The sequence below is a fragment of the Triticum aestivum genome, chromosome 1A, assembly GCF_018294505.1.
Source record: "Triticum aestivum cultivar Chinese Spring chromosome 1A, IWGSC CS RefSeq v2.1, whole genome shotgun sequence".
Taxonomy (NCBI): domain Eukaryota; kingdom Viridiplantae; phylum Streptophyta; class Magnoliopsida; order Poales; family Poaceae; genus Triticum; species Triticum aestivum.
In genome coordinates, this window is record NC_057794.1 from 352,304,970 (window position 1) to 352,314,217 (window position 9,248).

Here is a 9,248-nt window from a genome sequence, read left to right on the forward strand (position 1 = left end):
AGGAAGAAGAGAACCTCAAATTCTGAAGACGATGACTATGTTGCATATGAGGAAGTGACCTCAAAGAAGAAAGTGCTCAAGAAAGAGCAAGCTACTGCTGCTACCATCAAGCCTGGTATGCACAAGAAGGCACCTTCCCAGAGGAAGCACATGTCTAAAGCCAGAGCCTCCACTCTAGAAACCATGCAACCTGGAGAGGAAGAGCTACTGAAGGAAAGAAAAGAAAGGAAAGGGTCAAGAAGACTATGGCTGCTTCATCTAAGCCCAAGACAACTCCCAAGCCATCTGCTCAAGCTCCAAAACCAACTGCACCCAAGAGATCCACCAGAAACATCTCAGTTGCAGAGAAGAACAAGGCCCCAGTGCCTGAGATACAAGAGGATGGAGAGCCCCAAGTGCTCAAAAAGTTGAAGCCAAAGATTCCAGATCATGATGACAATCATCCAGTGGCTGAGAATATGAAGTTGAGAAAGGATCCAGGTCTCAGACTTTGGAGACAGTTTGATCCATATGCTGCAAGAAGAAGGACTGATGTGGACTATAGATTTCACACCAAGAAGCATCAAGATTTCTATGAGACAGTTCTATTGTACAAGAAGCCCATAATAAGTGACATGAGATGGGTTGATTGGGAATTCATTGATGACAATGAGGATTACTTTTCAGGAGTTCATGAGAGTTTCAGAATGAACAGAGTTGACACTTTTGTTGGTCAAAAGCTGACAAAGTGGAATGATGAAATGGTCATGTAATTCTATTCAACCGCCCATTTCTACCCACATGGCAAGATAGTCTGGATGACTGGAAGCACAAGATATCAATCATCAATTATGGAGTGGGCCAAGTTGATCAATGCCCCTGAAGAAGGTAAAGATGACACAGATGTGTATGCCAAGCCAAGAAAGGGACACAACTCCATGGCTCACATGTACAAGGAAATTCCTGATGATGCCTTAGAGACTCACAAGTTCGGATCAATCTATTATCTGCTGTCAGGACTGACCACTATAAACACTATATTGAGGCACACTCTGCTTCCCAAGTCAGGAGATCATAGGATGATCCATGGTCATTATATCAACCTACTTCACATGTTTGATGTGCCATATAAGTTCAAGGTGATGCCCTTGATTGTTGAAACTATCAAGAGAACTGCTGATGACCAAAAGAGATCATGTGGATATGCCCCCCACATTCAGATGCTCATCAACTCCAAGATGGGGACAAGGACATATCTACTAGACAAAGAGCATCTTCCCTTGAGGCTAGACTTTGAGGGCAACATGGTTGTCATGGATGCATCACATCCTACTTCTGTAGATGCTCATGAGAAGCGAGAGAAAGCAAAGGCAGCAAAGACTTCCACAATGCCAGATGCTTCAATTGTCAATCTCAAGACCAAGCAAGATCAGCTCACTATCTGCTTGAGGCAACAGTGAGAATATAGAAAAGACTAACCACCCTGACTCGAAATCAAGAGAGCCTTGAGAGGATCTTTGAGACAAAGCTTCATGATCTAGATGTGAAGGTCACCGTCAGCCCACGGTTGAGAAGCTACAGGAAGAGATTGAGGACATGAGTGACAGACCAACTACCAACACTTTTCAGCGTGTGCCAAGGGCACAAAGGTCTGTAGTTGTGCCAGTTGTCAGTGATACGAGGACTACCACTTCAGCACCTGCAGCAACTGCCCCAGTTATTCCTCCAGTTGCAACTCCTCCAGCTCCTTAGACATCATCAGAAGGTTTTGTAGACAGACTCCTCTCCACGCCATGTTCGCACACCGGAGCTCCTGAAGATCATTCCTAAAGTGTCGCGTAGCACTATGCATTTTCAAGCTTTTTGGTAACTTGTTGCCAAAGGGGGAGAAAGTGTATAGATCATTAGGCTTCAAGAGAGAGAGAGAGAGAGCGTTTTGCCCTTTTGTTGCTTCTCTTGCTACTTGTTGTTTGACCGTTTGCTTGCTACAATATTTGTGTTTGTGCTTGTGTATGAGATACTCTTATGATCATGTGTTTGATCATTATGCTTTAATGCATGCTTGAAAGATGTTATCTTAATACTTGTGTATAATCAATCATGTTTCCCTTGGTGATGAGTGCATGTTCTTTATATTCTATCATTTTGAGTGCTCCACGAAGATGTATGTGACATGGAAGAGTTGACCTATGATCCTAATCGATTGTGCATTTGCATTCGAAAGCAAATTTTAAATAATGCACAAATTTAGGGGGAGCTCTTGCTTATCACATACTTATCAAAGCGATGATGTATTTCATTCATATTATTGTTTGTCGAAGCTTTGATCTATATCTTGTCATTAATTACCAAAAAGGGGGAGATTGAAAGTGCAACTAATCCCCGGGTGGTTTTGGTAATTCATAACAACATATAGATCATTAAATTAATATCCATTTAAGTTAAATATTTCAGAAAGTTCAATGATTGGCATGGCATGGACTAGAGATGTGAACCCCTCAAAATGCTAAGGACAAAGATTGGCAAAGGCTCAAGACTCTTCATTTCTATTTCAGTGATCCAAGATCACATTGAGTCCATAGGAAAAGCCAATACTATTAAAAGGGGATGAGGTGTTGCTTAATGGTCTACTTGCTCAAAATGCTTAGTGATATGCTCGAAAGCCCTCAACCACTTTCTCAAATCCAAATATGTCCTAAACCTAAAGTCAAACTCGGCCCCACCGATTTGATCTATCCGGCGCCATCGAGTTCCTTTGACATAGCCACTGCCAGAAACCCTAATCGGTTCGATCTCACTGATAGGTATCTCCATCTCACCGAGATGGCAATGCAAACTCTCTATTTCCCTTCGTAACGTTTCGGTCTCACCAGAATGAGCGGTCGGTCCCACCAAGTTCGCAATGCAAACTCTTTGTTTCCCTTCGTAACGTTTCAGTCTTACTGAAATGAGCGATCGGTCCCATCGAGTTTGCCTGACAAACTCTCTGTTTGCTCATTGCTGAAATCGGTCTACCGAGTTCATGCAATTGGTCATACCGAGATGAGGTTTTGCCCTAACCCTAGCACACCGGTCCCACCAAGTTGATCATGTCGGTCCCACCGAGATTCCTAATGTTCACATTTTGAATTGAACCGGTCTCACCCAGTTTACCTATTCAGTCTGACCGAGTTGGTTCAAATGTGTGTAACGGTTGGATTTTGTAGAGGCTATATATACCCCTCCACCCCTTCTCTATTCAAGAGAGAACCATCAGAACGTGCCTCTACCTCCACTACACATTTTCTGAGAAAGAACCACCTACTCATGTGTTGAGACCAAGACATTCCAATCCAACCACAAGAATCTTGATCTCTAGCCTTCCCCAAGCTGCTTTCCACTCAAATCATCTTTCCACCATAGCCAAATCTGTGTGAGAGAGTTGAGTGTTGGGTAGACTATCATTTGAAGCACAAGAGCAAGGAGTTCATCATCATCACACCATCTATTACCTTTTGGAGAGTGGTGTCTCCTAGATTGGTTAGGTGTCACTTGGGAGCCTCCGACAGGATTTTGGAGTTAAACCAATGAGTTTGTAAGGGCAAGGAGATCGCCTACTTCGTGAAGATCTACCCAAGTGAGGTAAGTCCTTTGTGGGCGATGGCATGGTGGGATAGACAAGGTTGCTTCTTTGTGGACCCTTCGTGGGTGGAGCCCTCCATGGACTCACGCAACCGTTACCCTTCGTGGGTTGAAGTCTCCATCAACGTGGACGTACGGTAGCACCACCTATCGGAACCACGCCAAAAATCTCCGTGTCTACATTGTGTTTGCCTTCTCCAAACCCTTCCCTTTACCTTCATATGCAATGTTTTACTTTCCGCTGCTACACTCTTAGAATTGCATGTGTAGGTTGATTGCTTGACTTGTGCTAAGTTGCTAAAATCTGCCAAGACTTAAAATTGGGAAAAGGCTAGATTTTTATTTGGTCAAGTAGTCTAATCACCCCCTCTAGACCTACTTTCGATCCTACAATTATCTTAATTATCGAGGCAACCCCACGCGATAGATAGGTCCTGCGGTAGGACAACTGATTCTTGATGTAGGACTCGTGATGCTCAAGATGTTATTTCAACACATCCCCCACTTCGATCCTAACAAGCACATCTCTATGGGTGACTTCCAGTGCACAATTAATATCTTATTTGATCCTAGTGCAAATACAATGTTGTAATCATAAGACCTCGTACCTGTACGTCTTTTTATTATAAGTGTTTGAATTACTATTTGCTTGCTGATTCGGTTAAAAGCTGGGTTTGACACTTTGACAAAAGCTTGCTAAAGACCATTGCTACTTGTAATCTGCGTTGGTATTTCCCCGAAGAGGAGGGGATGATGCAGCACAACAGAGGTAAGTATTTCCCTCGGTTATGAAACCAAGGTTATCAATCCAGTAGGAGAACCAAGCAACACTATAACAACACCTACACACAAACAACAAATACTTGCAACCCAACGCGTAAAGGGGTTGTCAATCCCTCAACGGTATTGAGATAGATTAAATTGTATGAGAGTTGATAAATAGATCTACCTAAAACACAAAAGAAAATTGTAGCAAGGTATTTTTGGTTTTAATATGATATGAATAGACCCGGGGCCCTAGTTTACACTATAGGCTTCTCTCAAGAAAATAGCATACGGTGGGTAAACAAATTACTGTTGGGCAATTGATAGAAAAGCAAATAATTATGACGATATCCAAGGCAATGATCATGTATATAGGCATCACGTCCCAGATTAGTGGACTGCACTACTGCAGGATGCTGCTAACGCGACACTACGATCAGAGACCCTTCGACAAAACTGTGTGCGATACAATAATCTCAAACGATGGTGTAAAAAAACCCGTCAAAAAAGGTGCAAAATGTTTGCAATGGCGGATCCATCAAACACGGTTCAGATTTTAGTTGTGTGTGCGATGCATGGCATACGGTTGATCCAGATGAACTGTTTGCGATTAGACAGAACAATAGAAACGGGCAGCCATATCAATGTGTGTGCGATATACGGCATACAGTTCGCTCCAATGAACGGTTTGCTATTAGGGAAAGCAATAGAAACGGTCAGCCAGATCAAGGTGTGTGTGATATACGGCATACGGTTCAGTCAAATGAACTATTTTCAATTAGGGAAGAGAACATAAATGGTTCAACTTAACAAGATGTGTGTGATACACGACAAAAGGCCCAGAGGTTAATTCGAGAACAACTACACAGAGGTTAATTTGACATACATGACTTATAAGTTTCACAGAAATCATATCACTTTTTTTGGAAAACATTTAATTGCATTGAATGTATATAGGCAAGCTGGTCCTTGCTGTTGTAGGATCCCTCTTTGCATCCTTTATTGGGCACCCGGATGACCGACTGTTGTCGCCCAATGGTCAATGGCACGTCCCCCACATGGCAGTTTTTGCAGTGGGTAACTACATCGTCGCGCCGCGCCCGGCGCAACTGCATGCACACGAACATGCGTGATCGTGCGCCGGCCCCAAACACTGGCAGCACAACTTATAAATTGACAGATGGAGTAATAGTTATAGTGATGCATATAATTAAGCAAAGGGATCGCACATGTCTATATTGAGTGGAACGAGAATGCAATAGCATAATAAGAATTAAGGCCACGATGATGCAATCGCAGTGGTGGTTACAGGAGGCAAGAAGAAAGATGCATCCATCAACGTACGACCTCCTCCTCCTCAACTCAGTGCGCCGGGCCACCGATCGGCGGCTAAGGAGTGGTGGCTTTTGTGGCGAGGTCAAGGTGCTTCTCAACAAAGGCATCCAAGGCTTCCAGCTGGTTGAAGAAGGCCAACGTCATAGCGTCCTCACTGGCCTTGTAGATACCTATGTACACGATTTGCTCATACACGTGGATGTGTAGGTTGACGAATTCTTGCAGGGTGAGGCGCCTCGCGGCGAGCGCGACCTCCAGGTGGACATTCTTCGTGGCGTCGGTGGGCAGTCGCAGGTCCACCAGTGCTTGAAAGAGGTTCCGACCATGGAGGCCGATTAGGGTGGCAGGCAATGAGGATCCGGGCGTGCGGGATGGAGGAGTACAGCGATGTCGTCCACGAGCTTCTTGACGACGGTGAACTTGTTGGTGGTGGCAACGATCATCTGGTCCAACTGAGAGTCGTAGCTGGCGTCGACTTCGACCATCCACCAGCTGGTCACCAACACCGTCTAGAGACGATCCTCGGTGGCATGCCGCAGGCCGACGTCGTGGACCATCTGTATAACACCTCGAGACTGATGCTCCAGATGCCTTCCTTTATTTTAGTTGTTGTCATGTGTTTATTGTGTCTGTTGCATTATCATAATTGTTTTGCATATTTCTTTTTCCTATGTTGTTGCCATGATTGTCGGTGTCAAAACCGGCGAATCTCGGGTAGGGGGTCCCGAACTGTGCGTCTAAGGTCGATGGTAACAGGAGACAGGGGACACGATGTTTATCCAGGTTCCGGCCCTCTCTATGGAGGTAATACCCTATGTCCTGCTTGATTGATCTGGATGAATATGAGTATTACAAGAGTTGATCTACCATGAGATCGTAATGACTAAACCCTAAAAGTCTAGTCTGGCTATGATTATCAGGATTCGGCCTCTCTACGGACCTAGCCCTCCAGTTTATATAGACACATGAGGGATCTAGGGTTACACATGGTCGGTTACAAAGAAAGGAATCTTCATAGTTGGTCGCCAAGCTTGCCCTCCACGCCAAGGAGAGTCCTATCCAGACACGGGTGCAGTCTTCGGTCTTCGTGTTCTTCATAGCCCATCAGTCCGGCCCATGGCTAACAGGCCGGACGTCCGAGGACCCCTTAGTCCAGGACTCCCTCAGCAGCCCTTGAACCTGGCTTCAATGACAAGGTATCCGACGCGTAGATCTGTCTTCGGCATTGCAAGGCGGGTTCCTCCTTCCGAACTCCAAGATAGTCTTCAGACGTAATGATCGTGTCCGGACCTGTAACATAAGTACCACAACCGTAGAGCATAGTATTTTACGAGTCCAATCTGCTGATAACTTTTATAACATGACATCACGCTCGCCCGGTTATTTATTTCGAACCGTTTCCTATCCCACCGTTCCACGTTTCGAGGCATGGTTGTTATTGGCACGTCTTGTCGAAGCAGAGATTGTGTCCCCTTATTGCGAGATTCTCATCAATACGAGCGTGGGTAACCCAACCGTTCTGTTGGAAAGATTCCTTAGGAATAGGCAAGTCTTCAGGCTCAGGAGGAGGCGTTCAATACCCTGTGCCTTTATAAAGGAACCAAGGGCCGTCTTTTTACGCCAAACCCCTCCTCAACCTTTCGAACCTCAAGTTCTAGCACCCAAGGTTCGACTCCATCGCTCCAAGCTTCCCCATCATGTCCGGACCTAGCCCTCAAGGTCGATGGTTGGCCTCCTCCGTTATAGAGGATGATATCGCAAAGCTTCGGGCGGCCAGATACCTGACCGCGGAGATCCCCCACAGGCTTCCTGCTCAAGGACAGGTTATTCTGACCCCCAGATCCGGCGAGCGGGTCGTATTCATCTCTCACTTCCTTCAAGGGCTAGGGTTCTCTCTCCACCCCTTTGTCCGGGGGCTAATGTTTTATTACGGACTAGATTTTCACGATCTAGCTCCATATTCTTTCCTCCACGTCTCGGTGTTTATCATCACGTGCGAGGACTTCCTCCGAATCCCCCCACACTTTGGCCTATGGCTCAAGACCTTCAGTGTGAAGCCGAAGGTAGTCGACGGGGAACAAGCGGAGTGCGGCGGCACTGTAGTAAGCAAGCTTTCCAACACTCTTTGGCCGAAAGGCTCTTTCACCGAAACTTCCAACCAATGGCAGCGAGAGTGGTTTTACGTCACGGAACCCCGCAGTACCAAGTGGGTAGCTATACCTGCATTCCGTGCCGGGCCCCCGTTACAGCTGGCATCATGGGTTAATAAGGGGCTGGACTGGGGATCAGTTGATGAAGTGCAAACTCTACAGAGCCGCATCCGAATCCTCCTTGAGAAAGACATCGATCTTGTCGATGTGATTCAAGTAATGCTAGTCTGCCGAATTCTGCCATGCCAGCGTAGGCCCCTCTGCATGTGGGAGTTTAACCCGGAAGGACCACGAACCCTCCAACACTTCTTCGACATTACGCACAAGGGGATGTGGACGTTGTTTTTTGGGAAACGAAAACATAGGCCGGACACCACTGAGGACGCCGGCCTCGACTGCAACCGTCCAGATACCCCGGTAAGCACTTGACTTCCGAACACTTTGTATTTAAGTATGTCGTAATACGTTACTGAGCAAACTGTCTTCTTTCAAGTCTGGATAAAGAAAGCGGAACTAATTAGGTGTTCGCCCCCCTTCCCGAAGGCTCAGCGGATCCCGTGTTAACAAGGATGCTGGCCCCGGCACCGTACCTGATGCCTGTGAAGGAGAGCAAAGCGGAGAGTGGGAGGACCAAAGATGGCCTCCATCCCGCAGGTATACCAGACATTGTGTCCGGGGGAATCAAGATTCCATCATCCGAAGACAAAAATGAAGGGGAAGTCAACATCTCTTCCCCCCACGAAAAGAAAAGGGCCGCCTCCGAAGATTGGGAGGAAAAGGCTCCTAAGCGAGGCAAAATGCCTCTGACGGATGGCCCGGGCTTGGAGGACGATGTCATCGCACAGTCCCACGATGAGGGGCCTCAGGCCAAATTGTAAGTGAACAAGGGTGTTTTAAACATGTCCTGTTCCTTTCTTGCAACGTCTAGAATATATGTTTTTTGCAGTTCGGCACACAATCTTCTTCAACAGTCCTCTTTCTCGTGGGACCTTCTCCCGGAGATGATGGAAAGCGAGACGCCTCCGCCGGTCTCCTCGCCCAATAGGGCGGACGAATTTGAGGTATCATAGCAGAGGGCCTCCCCCGATCAACAAGTGGTGCAAGGGATGAGGACACCATTTGAAGGTGATACTTCGGAGGCCCAGGGTCCGGGGGCCAATAATGGAGGTCCCGAGCGGTCCGATCTATAGCCAGATATGAATAAACAGATTCCTTCAAGGGGAGGCCGTACTCCTTCAGCAGCTTCCGGGGACCCGGAGGCGCTGGATACATTGACGAACATGCTGCGGCAGGCATCCGTCTCAGAGGAACATCGTACCTTGATGGGCACCGTGGTTGAAAAGGTCTTGTCCGCGAAAAGTGGATTAAATGAGGCCTTCGTGAGTCTGCTAAGAGGCG